The sequence below is a fragment of the Neophocaena asiaeorientalis genome, unplaced genomic scaffold (genome assembly GCF_003031525.2).
Source record: "Neophocaena asiaeorientalis asiaeorientalis breed wild unplaced genomic scaffold, Neophocaena_asiaeorientalis_V1.1 scaffold555, whole genome shotgun sequence".
Taxonomy (NCBI): domain Eukaryota; kingdom Metazoa; phylum Chordata; class Mammalia; order Artiodactyla; family Phocoenidae; genus Neophocaena; species Neophocaena asiaeorientalis.
In genome coordinates this window covers 1,287,527-1,296,394 of record NW_020175832.1, presented here as the reverse complement: position 1 = coordinate 1,296,394, position 8,868 = coordinate 1,287,527, and positions in this window count along the sequence as shown.

Here is an 8,868-nt window from a genome sequence, read left to right as displayed (position 1 = left end):
AGAATCTCTTTTTCTGTAAGCGCCATGTGCTCATTAAAGCATTATCAGAGAAGATTTATGAATTCAGAGAAATCACAAGTCAGTCTAGGTTTCACCAGAGTTTTTACTACATGTCTAGAAGTATTCTGTCAACATACATCTCTCTGTACCATGCACATGGGGAAAAGAAGGGATTTAATACTCTTAAAAAAAACTAAAACATCTGGGTAGTACCTGTCCTGTGAGCCAGAAGTATATGTTGAGAGGCCAAATTTTTGTAATTAATACCTCATTTGTGTACTTCCCACATTGCCCTTCTATGCAAAATGTACTACAAATCTGAAATACTCCAAATTCAAGCTCTAATGCTTTTCTATAATTAGGTTTCTCTTTCTATATTGTCAGTGGAATCTCCCTTTCTAGAACTATCTCTTCTGTCATATACCTTTTCCATGCTTGAGAGTTTTGTATAGTAACTATCTTCATTATTACCTATTTCTCTGAGCAGGAGATACTTCAGGATGATGCTGGGAAAAGCCTGCGTTGAGGCTTCATTTCCATGCTCACTTCCTCATTTAGTACCAGTTAGGATAGTTGAATGAGTCTTTTTCTGGTGTTAATAGGTCTAAAGAGGAAACGAAAGTCAATCTTCTTTCTCTCTTATCTGAATTGTCAGATAAAGCATGCTGATGTTCATGAAATTGATCATTAACTACATTTTCAGTAAGAGGTGGGTGCTAGTCATTGAGAATTATTTGTATAATTAATCTGCTTAGTTTATAAGAATTTCTAGACTAGAAATAATGACTCAATTAAAAGTCACAATCCCAAAAAGCCTTTTAAAAATTCTGTGTATTTTTTATTTTATTCAGAAATTAATGATAAGAATAATTTCCAGAGCATACTTTGAACATGTAACAAGGTCAGAATAAGCAATAATGATAGTTATGTGATGACAGTAATAATAGTTAAGTCCTTTATACTATTAGCACTTTGATGCATTAAAAATGCATTCATCAATAAGCCCTATGAAGTATGCAATATGGTCCTTCCCAAATTCATATATTGAAAAATGCCAAGTGTGATGGTATTAGGAGGTGGTGCATTTGGGCGGTACTCAGGTCATGAGTTGGAGCCCTCATGAATGGAATTAGTATTCTTATACAAGAGACCTTACAGAGATCCGTCACCCATTTCACCATGTGAGGACACAGAGAAAAGATGGTGTCTATGAGCAAGGAAGCCGGCCCTCACCAGAATGTGACCATGCTGGATACTTGATCTTAGATTTCCCAGCTTCTAGAACTGCAAGAAACAAACATCTGTTGTTTATAAGCCACCCACCCGTGGCATTTTGGTATAGTAGCCAAAAAGGACTAAGATAGTAGGTATTATTATTATCCTTATTCTCTTGATAAGAAAACTAGATTTCAAGTAGTTTCCCTCAAAGTCACACAACTAGCAAGTGTTGGAGCTAATACTTAACCAAATGCTGGAGCAAATATTAAAATCCAGGATGTTTATGTTTAAAGAAAGCAAGCAGCTGTCTAGGAAGGCATGTTATAATTGGAATCCATAGTATGAAAATGTGATTAGAAACCTTATAATAACTTTCAGTTTTATCTTCAAAATTGTAGATGTACTTTCAATGAAATAGCAGGATATAGCATTATAAGACTTTTGTGAGAATTCTGTGAAATAAGAATAAATAGTTTAATATTAAAGAACTTATTTCTGCTCTTAAAAATATATCATAATGAAAATTGAAATTAGTGGCAATTATCCACATGAATCTAGCAGAGCAGTTTGGCATATTAAGACAGATATCAAAATATGAATGAACATGAAAAGAGAAATGATTGAATCTTGGTGTTTGTAGTGGAGAACACCTAAGACCTAATGACATAAACCTAACTAGATTTTGTAAGATATTTAGAGACTTGTCCAGGTAAGACAAGAGCTTTCCATTAAATATGACTAAGGAGATGACTCAGGAGCTACTGATAAGGATATTGGAAAATGAAGATACGTCAGTGGCTAGTATTGACTAATACAATTCCAAACTTAAGGTTGGACCTATGTTTGTCAGCAGTTTGCATAATGCATTAGTCACAACTGTATGTCAAAGAAAGATGGAAGACTTTGGAATTTTTTGTCACAGTAAGAAAAATTACTAAGTATTTCAGTGTATGAAGGGGAATATTTTGTAGGCTCAGGTCTGGGCAAGCACTTGAACAAGTTAGAAAATATATGCATACATTCTGTAATGTAAGCAAAACAAAACAAAACAAAACAGTACTTCACAATAGTTCTAAACTAATTGCCAATTTCTGTTGGATTCCCTTTACTAATAACAAGCCTTCCCAAACCTCTACAATATATAAGTTTATTCTCCATGGATCTTATTTGATACAGTCAGAATTCTTTCAAGCCTCACTATTTTTTTAAGGTAAAGACATTGAAGTTTCAAAACTCAAATTATACAAGAACAGCTGTTGAATTAGTTACTCCATTATTGTCATATCCTAACATTTAGCAGGTGTACCTACTTCATTTTACTTGATTGTAGAACTTCTTATCCACTGAAACAATGACTGTCCCAAGTGACTAATAAGTGCCTGTAAGTTAGCAGGTAGGAACCTAGAAACTCCTTTCCTGATGTTCCAAGTTTTCAAATTCCCTCAGCAAATTATGTTGTATTTAATTTAAGTTCATCAGAAAGTTTATCCTTCTGAGTTTTCTTCCAGTTGGTAAAAACCTAATGCGTTTCATTTGGCCTCAAAATTATTGTCTAGATTATTCTCAGTAGGTACAATTTATCTAATGACAAATACCCTAAAAATAAGGTTTCTGCTACACTGCTCACATATATAAAATATCTTCAGAACACACACACACACACACACACACACACACACACACACACACACACACACACACCGTACTTGAATATCATCCTGCAACTGTCACAGTGAAGACTTTCTAGGATACTAAACTGTCAAAGCAAGATAACTTATTTTATTCAACAAAACTTTAGTCAGCACCTATTGCACATTAGGTATTAGGCCAAACCCTAGTTATCTTGTAGCTCACAGACTAGAAAGTGAGCCAAGAAACACAATTTAATGTAACTAATTCTACAATAGAATATGAAAATACCTTTCTCATCTGCATCTTTCTGACTACATTAAGTGCCCAAGTATTCCCTTCACCAACTTTTTTCATGCAGCCCATCATCTCATTACTTTGTCTTTAACATGAATCATACTCTCATTCCATACATAGCATTTCTGAGCTAGGAAACCAATCTGATTTAATGAATCCCTCTACAAGTAATTCAATGCCATTGCCAACACCTCTCAGGGATATTTGCTAATATAAAGCAATATAAAATTTATAAAATTTAAAGCAATGTAAAGGTTGCATTTTGGGCACAAAGCAGTCTTCTTTGACAAACAATAAAAGAGCTATTAAGAGTGTCAAGTACGAAGAGGGGTCACAAAGAATAATAAATGAGTATAGTTTTTGTTTTTATAGATTAAACAATTCAGTTTAACAAGTCAACTTAGGAGGATATGAGAAAAAATAAAGGTAATCAAATAAAAATAAATAAAGCAAATAATAGTATATTATGATTCAGTCACTATTTTTTTATGAAAGAGATAATGGTAAAATATATACTCATGATGATGATGTGTCAAGAATGACTTTTACAATATTCTTGTTGAGGATGTTTGCAATATCTAGGGTAAGGATAACACAAGCATTAATGTAAAATATCCTTTCTATATGAGATTTTTAAAATATTGTTTCCCTCAAAAAAAAAAAAAAAAAAATGTAATTATTGTACAAATTAAGAAACCATGAAGGTAACAAGACCTTGTCAACAGATTTATTGATATATATTTGTAGGTGTTGATTGCATGTGTTCCAAATCTATGGGTTTTTTTCAAAAGTTTAGAGGAGCTGAAGAGAGTTAATGAATTTACTATGCATTGAGTGATGTTTTTGAAAGGTATTAAATGCTAACAACTGTGATCAGGATAATTAACAAAAAATTACAAGTTACATAAAAATCTTACTTTAATAAATACCTAATATCATAATGTCTGTTTTAATATAATAAGGTTATTTTCTCAACTGAAAGCCTATATTATATATTATCTCAAATAGTTATATTGTGACAATCTTATTTAACAGATAGAAGCAATAACTGTAATAACATTTTTGTTTGTACACTATTTCATGACTTTTTAAAATATTTTCATATACATAGTCTCATTACCTTGGCTTGATATTTTTCTAATAAGGAAGGCAACTGGTATGGCTGCAACTTTAGAAATGAGAATACACTTATTATAGCTTGTTCAAGTTACTCAAGTTGTTCAAATCACCCGAGTGAGACAGATTATGTTTTGAAAGGAGGATTATTCATTTGTTCAACCATTTAAAAATTTTGTAGCTAACTCCTGGTTGTGTGATAAGTGCACTGGATATAATGATGAAAAAGACAGTGTCCTTGACCTTGTAGAGCTTAAAATTAATTATTTGCTTACTATTTCTCCTTTTTGGCTATAAATTCTTTCTGCAAAAGACCCAATGCCAGTAATATTTACTTATCTATATCTAGAATCTAAATTAGCATCTGACACATAGTTGATGCTTAAAAACATTTTATTCATCTGTTCAAGAATATGTATTGAGTGCCTATAATGCATCAGATACTGTTCTAGGCAATATAATACAAATGAACCAAATGGAGAAAATTAACATATTCATTTAAGTGTGTGTTGGGGAAAAGATAAGTAATAATTTGACAAATGAATAAATATTTATAGTATATTAAATGGCTACAAGTGTTAAGGGGAAAAAATAAACCTTACAGGAGTTCATGAATATTTATAATTTTTAATAGAAAGGTAACAAAAGTCCTCTCTCTGAGAATGTTATATTGAGAAACTGTCCATAGGAGGGAGAGAATGAACCATGCAGATATTTGGGAGTTTCTCTGTCAAAAGGAAAAGAGTTACAAAGGCCCAGAGATGCTGCAGCCTCCCATATAGGAGCAACAGCAAAGAGGCTAGTGTGGTTGGAACAGAGTGAGCAAGGAGGAGAGTGTGATAACTGCTTTGACATGGTCATAGTGGAGGGACTTTGGAAACGAGAACAGTGCTGGCTGATACCCTCCAGCAAAATTAGGGCAAGACTCTTTCATCAATCTTTCCATTTCAAGTAAGAGAAATCTCAATTCCAACATACTAAAACAAGAAATACATTAGCTCATGTACATGAAATATCCACAGAAAAGTCACGATTCAGTTATGCCTGATTCTAGACTCAATTTCACATGATGGCCCTGGAATCTGCAGTCTTGCTTCATCACGTCATCAAGCCCAACAAAAGTCAGTGAGTCTTTTCAGACAGCTCCAGCAAAGCACTAACATATCTTCTGATTAGACTAGCTTGGGTAATGTGTCCATCATAACATTGTTTTCTATGTCTCTGAGTCTATTTCTGTTTGGTAAATAAGTTTATTTGCATCATTTTTAAGATTACACATACAAGTGTATCATATGATATTTGTCTTTCTCTGACTTCATTTAGCATGATTATCTCTACATCCATCCATGTTACCATGTTGCTGCAAATGGCATTACCTCATTCTTTTTTTATGGCTAATATTCCATTGTGTATATATATATATATATATATATATATATATATATATATCCTTTTTTTTTTTAATCCATTCATCTGTTGATGGACATTTAGATTGGTTCCATGTCTTGGCTATTGTAAATAGTGCTGTTATGAATACCAGCAGGGGGATTTGTGGATCATATGGTAACTCTATTTTTAGTTTTTTAAGGAACCTCCACACTATTCTCCATAGTGGCAGCACCAATTTACATTCCCACCAACAATGTAGCAGGGTTCCCTTTTCTCCAGCATTTATTATTTGTAGACTTTTTGATGATGGCCATTCTGACCAGTGTGAGGTGATACCTCATTGTAGTTTTGATTTGCATTTCTCTAATAATTAATGATGTTGAACATCTTTTCACGTACCTGTTGGCCATCTGTATGTCTTCCTTGGAGAAATATCTGTTTAGCTCTTGTGTTCTTCTGTCCATTTTTTGATTGGGTTGTGGCTTTGTTCTGTGTTTTGTTCATTTGTTTGTTTGTTTGTTTTTTGTTTTGAGAACACAAAGTATGTGACTAAACCCCAGGTCTGTTATGGCTTCCTGGCTTCATTTTATTTTGGGTCCCTCTTAACCACATTGAGTCAATTTTCTATGTTCTTTCCTAAGGTTCATTTTATTTTATTTTATTCCAAAGTTTCTCCCTTTTGATCAAAACCTGCCAAAGACAACACTGATGATCAATTTTGGTAATGTCTTATTTCATTGCTGGAGTTGTATGATTACCTGCTCTGGATCCGTTTTGGCCTATGGAGAGACCCAGGGCTTATTAGGGACCTAAGTAGACAATTGAGAAACTAGGATCATGTAGATAGAGTTTTTCAGGCACCTGTTTACAAGTTAATTGAGGTTTGGGGACAGAGGTCATCCATTGTCTGCCTAGAGTCATTGGTTGATTCAGTCAAGGGTCTGAAGACAGCATAACATGTGTAGGAGGTGTTACTGAAAACTCGGCCTCTCTGTACACTGGTGCCAAATCAAATCCCAGAGACAGAGTTTTGGGTGAAGTAGAAAAGGAGAGGTTTATTGCTTTGCAAGGAAAAGGGTAACACACCAGGCTTCTGCCTCGAAAAACTATGTGTCTCAACCCCAGAGGATTCGATGAAGAGTTTTATAAGAGTGGTTCAAAGGTGGGGTCTCTGACAAGATTAGGGTGGGATCAGGGCTTGCACTCCCTTAATCCCATCTCCAGTGGTCATCTCCTAATCTTGATGAGTTTCTCTTGTCCCTTTAATCTTGCCCCAGGTGGTTTCTTGGCTGTTCCTCCCTTGATTAGCTACTGTTTGAATCAGCCCTTTGGAACTCAGGGAATGTCATGGAGACTGGAGGCTTGCCTATAAGAAATGGTGGACAAAAAGAGGTCATGATGCCCAGGTCCCACATGATTTCAGTCCCTGGGGACCCCAGAGGACTCCACTTAGTTTCAGAGATAAGATGTCTATTCTGGAAGATTTATAGGTCACAAAGGAAGTTATACAGTCTAAGACGCAGGGCCCAAATAAACTTCAGCCAGGAAATGACTTTCCTTACTCACCTAGTAAAGTGTTGGGAGCCCTTTAAGCAAGGCATCAGGCTGTTTTCCAAGATGTTTTATCCATCTTGGAAAAGAGATGTCCTCCATAAAGTCCATCTTAGTTCTTTAAAGCTGTCTGTGATATCTGAATCTATGCTTATCTCTCCCAAATATGACATTTCTGTCAAAGCCTTGGTAATATAACCAAAGTTTCCAATTGCATCCTCTTATAAAAAAAAAAGATTCTTTTGGAATTTACATAAATATCTATATTGCTATAAAAGCAAGAATACTCACGAAGAGTTTTCAAATTCTGGAAAGATCACATAGAGAGAAAAAGGTAAATATTTTATATTTGTTTACCAAAGTATACTTTATTAAATTTCTCCAAGTCACAGTTAGCTTAAGGGGAAAGGTTTTCTCATGTCTAGAAAACAAAGATTAAAAAGCCAGTAATATTTCAGACAAAAAGTTATATAAGTTATGGGCATATGCATCAGTTCATTCAGTCCTATTGAAACAGGAGGGAAGGGGGCAGGGCACAACCTTTGAAAGAATGACATAGCCGGAGGACATGATATAAACTGATTAGAACCAAATGGGTCCAAGATGGCAGACAAGTGGACTGCCACTAAACCTTGCGCTTCAGTATATGCTCATTTTAACACATCAGCAAACTAAATGACACACCCACAGGTGCCATGACAGTTCCAAGGCCAACCATAAAGATCAAAAAGTGGGTAATGGCCCAATTCCTGGAAATCCCCACTGCTTCCCCAAATAGCTAGAATACTACTCCCACTCATTAGCCTATGAAATTACCCACCCCTTTAAAAACTGACAAACCCATACCCTGGTCTTGCTCTCACCTTCTGAGATGGCCCACACTCTGTCTGTGGAGTGTGTTTCTCTCTAAATAAATCCACTTCTTACCTATCACTTTGTCTCTCACTGAATTCTTTCTGTGATGAGACATCAAGAACCTGAGCTTCATTAAGTCCTGAAACCAGGTATGTGATCTCATTTGGAAAACTGTAGGTTTTGGCCAGGTTCGAAACTTGGCTGCATGGGTTCAAGACCCAATCAGGGTTTTGGCCAGGTTTGAGTCCAAGCCACCTGGGTTCGACTCTCAATCTGAGTTTTGGCCGGGTTTGAGTCCGGCACATGGGTTCAAGTCCCAGTCTGAGGTGCACAGTTTCATTATTTAATGAATACTTGTTCATCTTGATCTCTTCTTAGCAGTTTATAAAGCTATCAGGTTTTCCATTTCATTTCTGTAGACCTGAAAGTTATCAGAAACCTATTTTTGTCAAAAAATCCTTCCTATGAATCTTCTTGAAGATATTCATTCTTGTAAAAGTGTCAGAGTAAAACAATAACTCTTTTGTCATTTAACTATAAATGACAAAAGACTTAAAATGGAATGGTTGAAGATCCTATTATAATGTAATTAACAAAGAAATTTGGTTATTTCTGTGATATAATGCATTTTAAGTTAATAGAATTATAACACTACACCAGGATATATTCAAATTTAGAGATTTTATATAATTTCCAGAACATTTATATTAATAACATTTACCCATATAGTACAACTCTTTTTCTCATGGTTTCTTTTCCATAAACTTTCTACAACTTCCTTTTTTATTTTCAGACTTTGTTCTATGGTTTCCT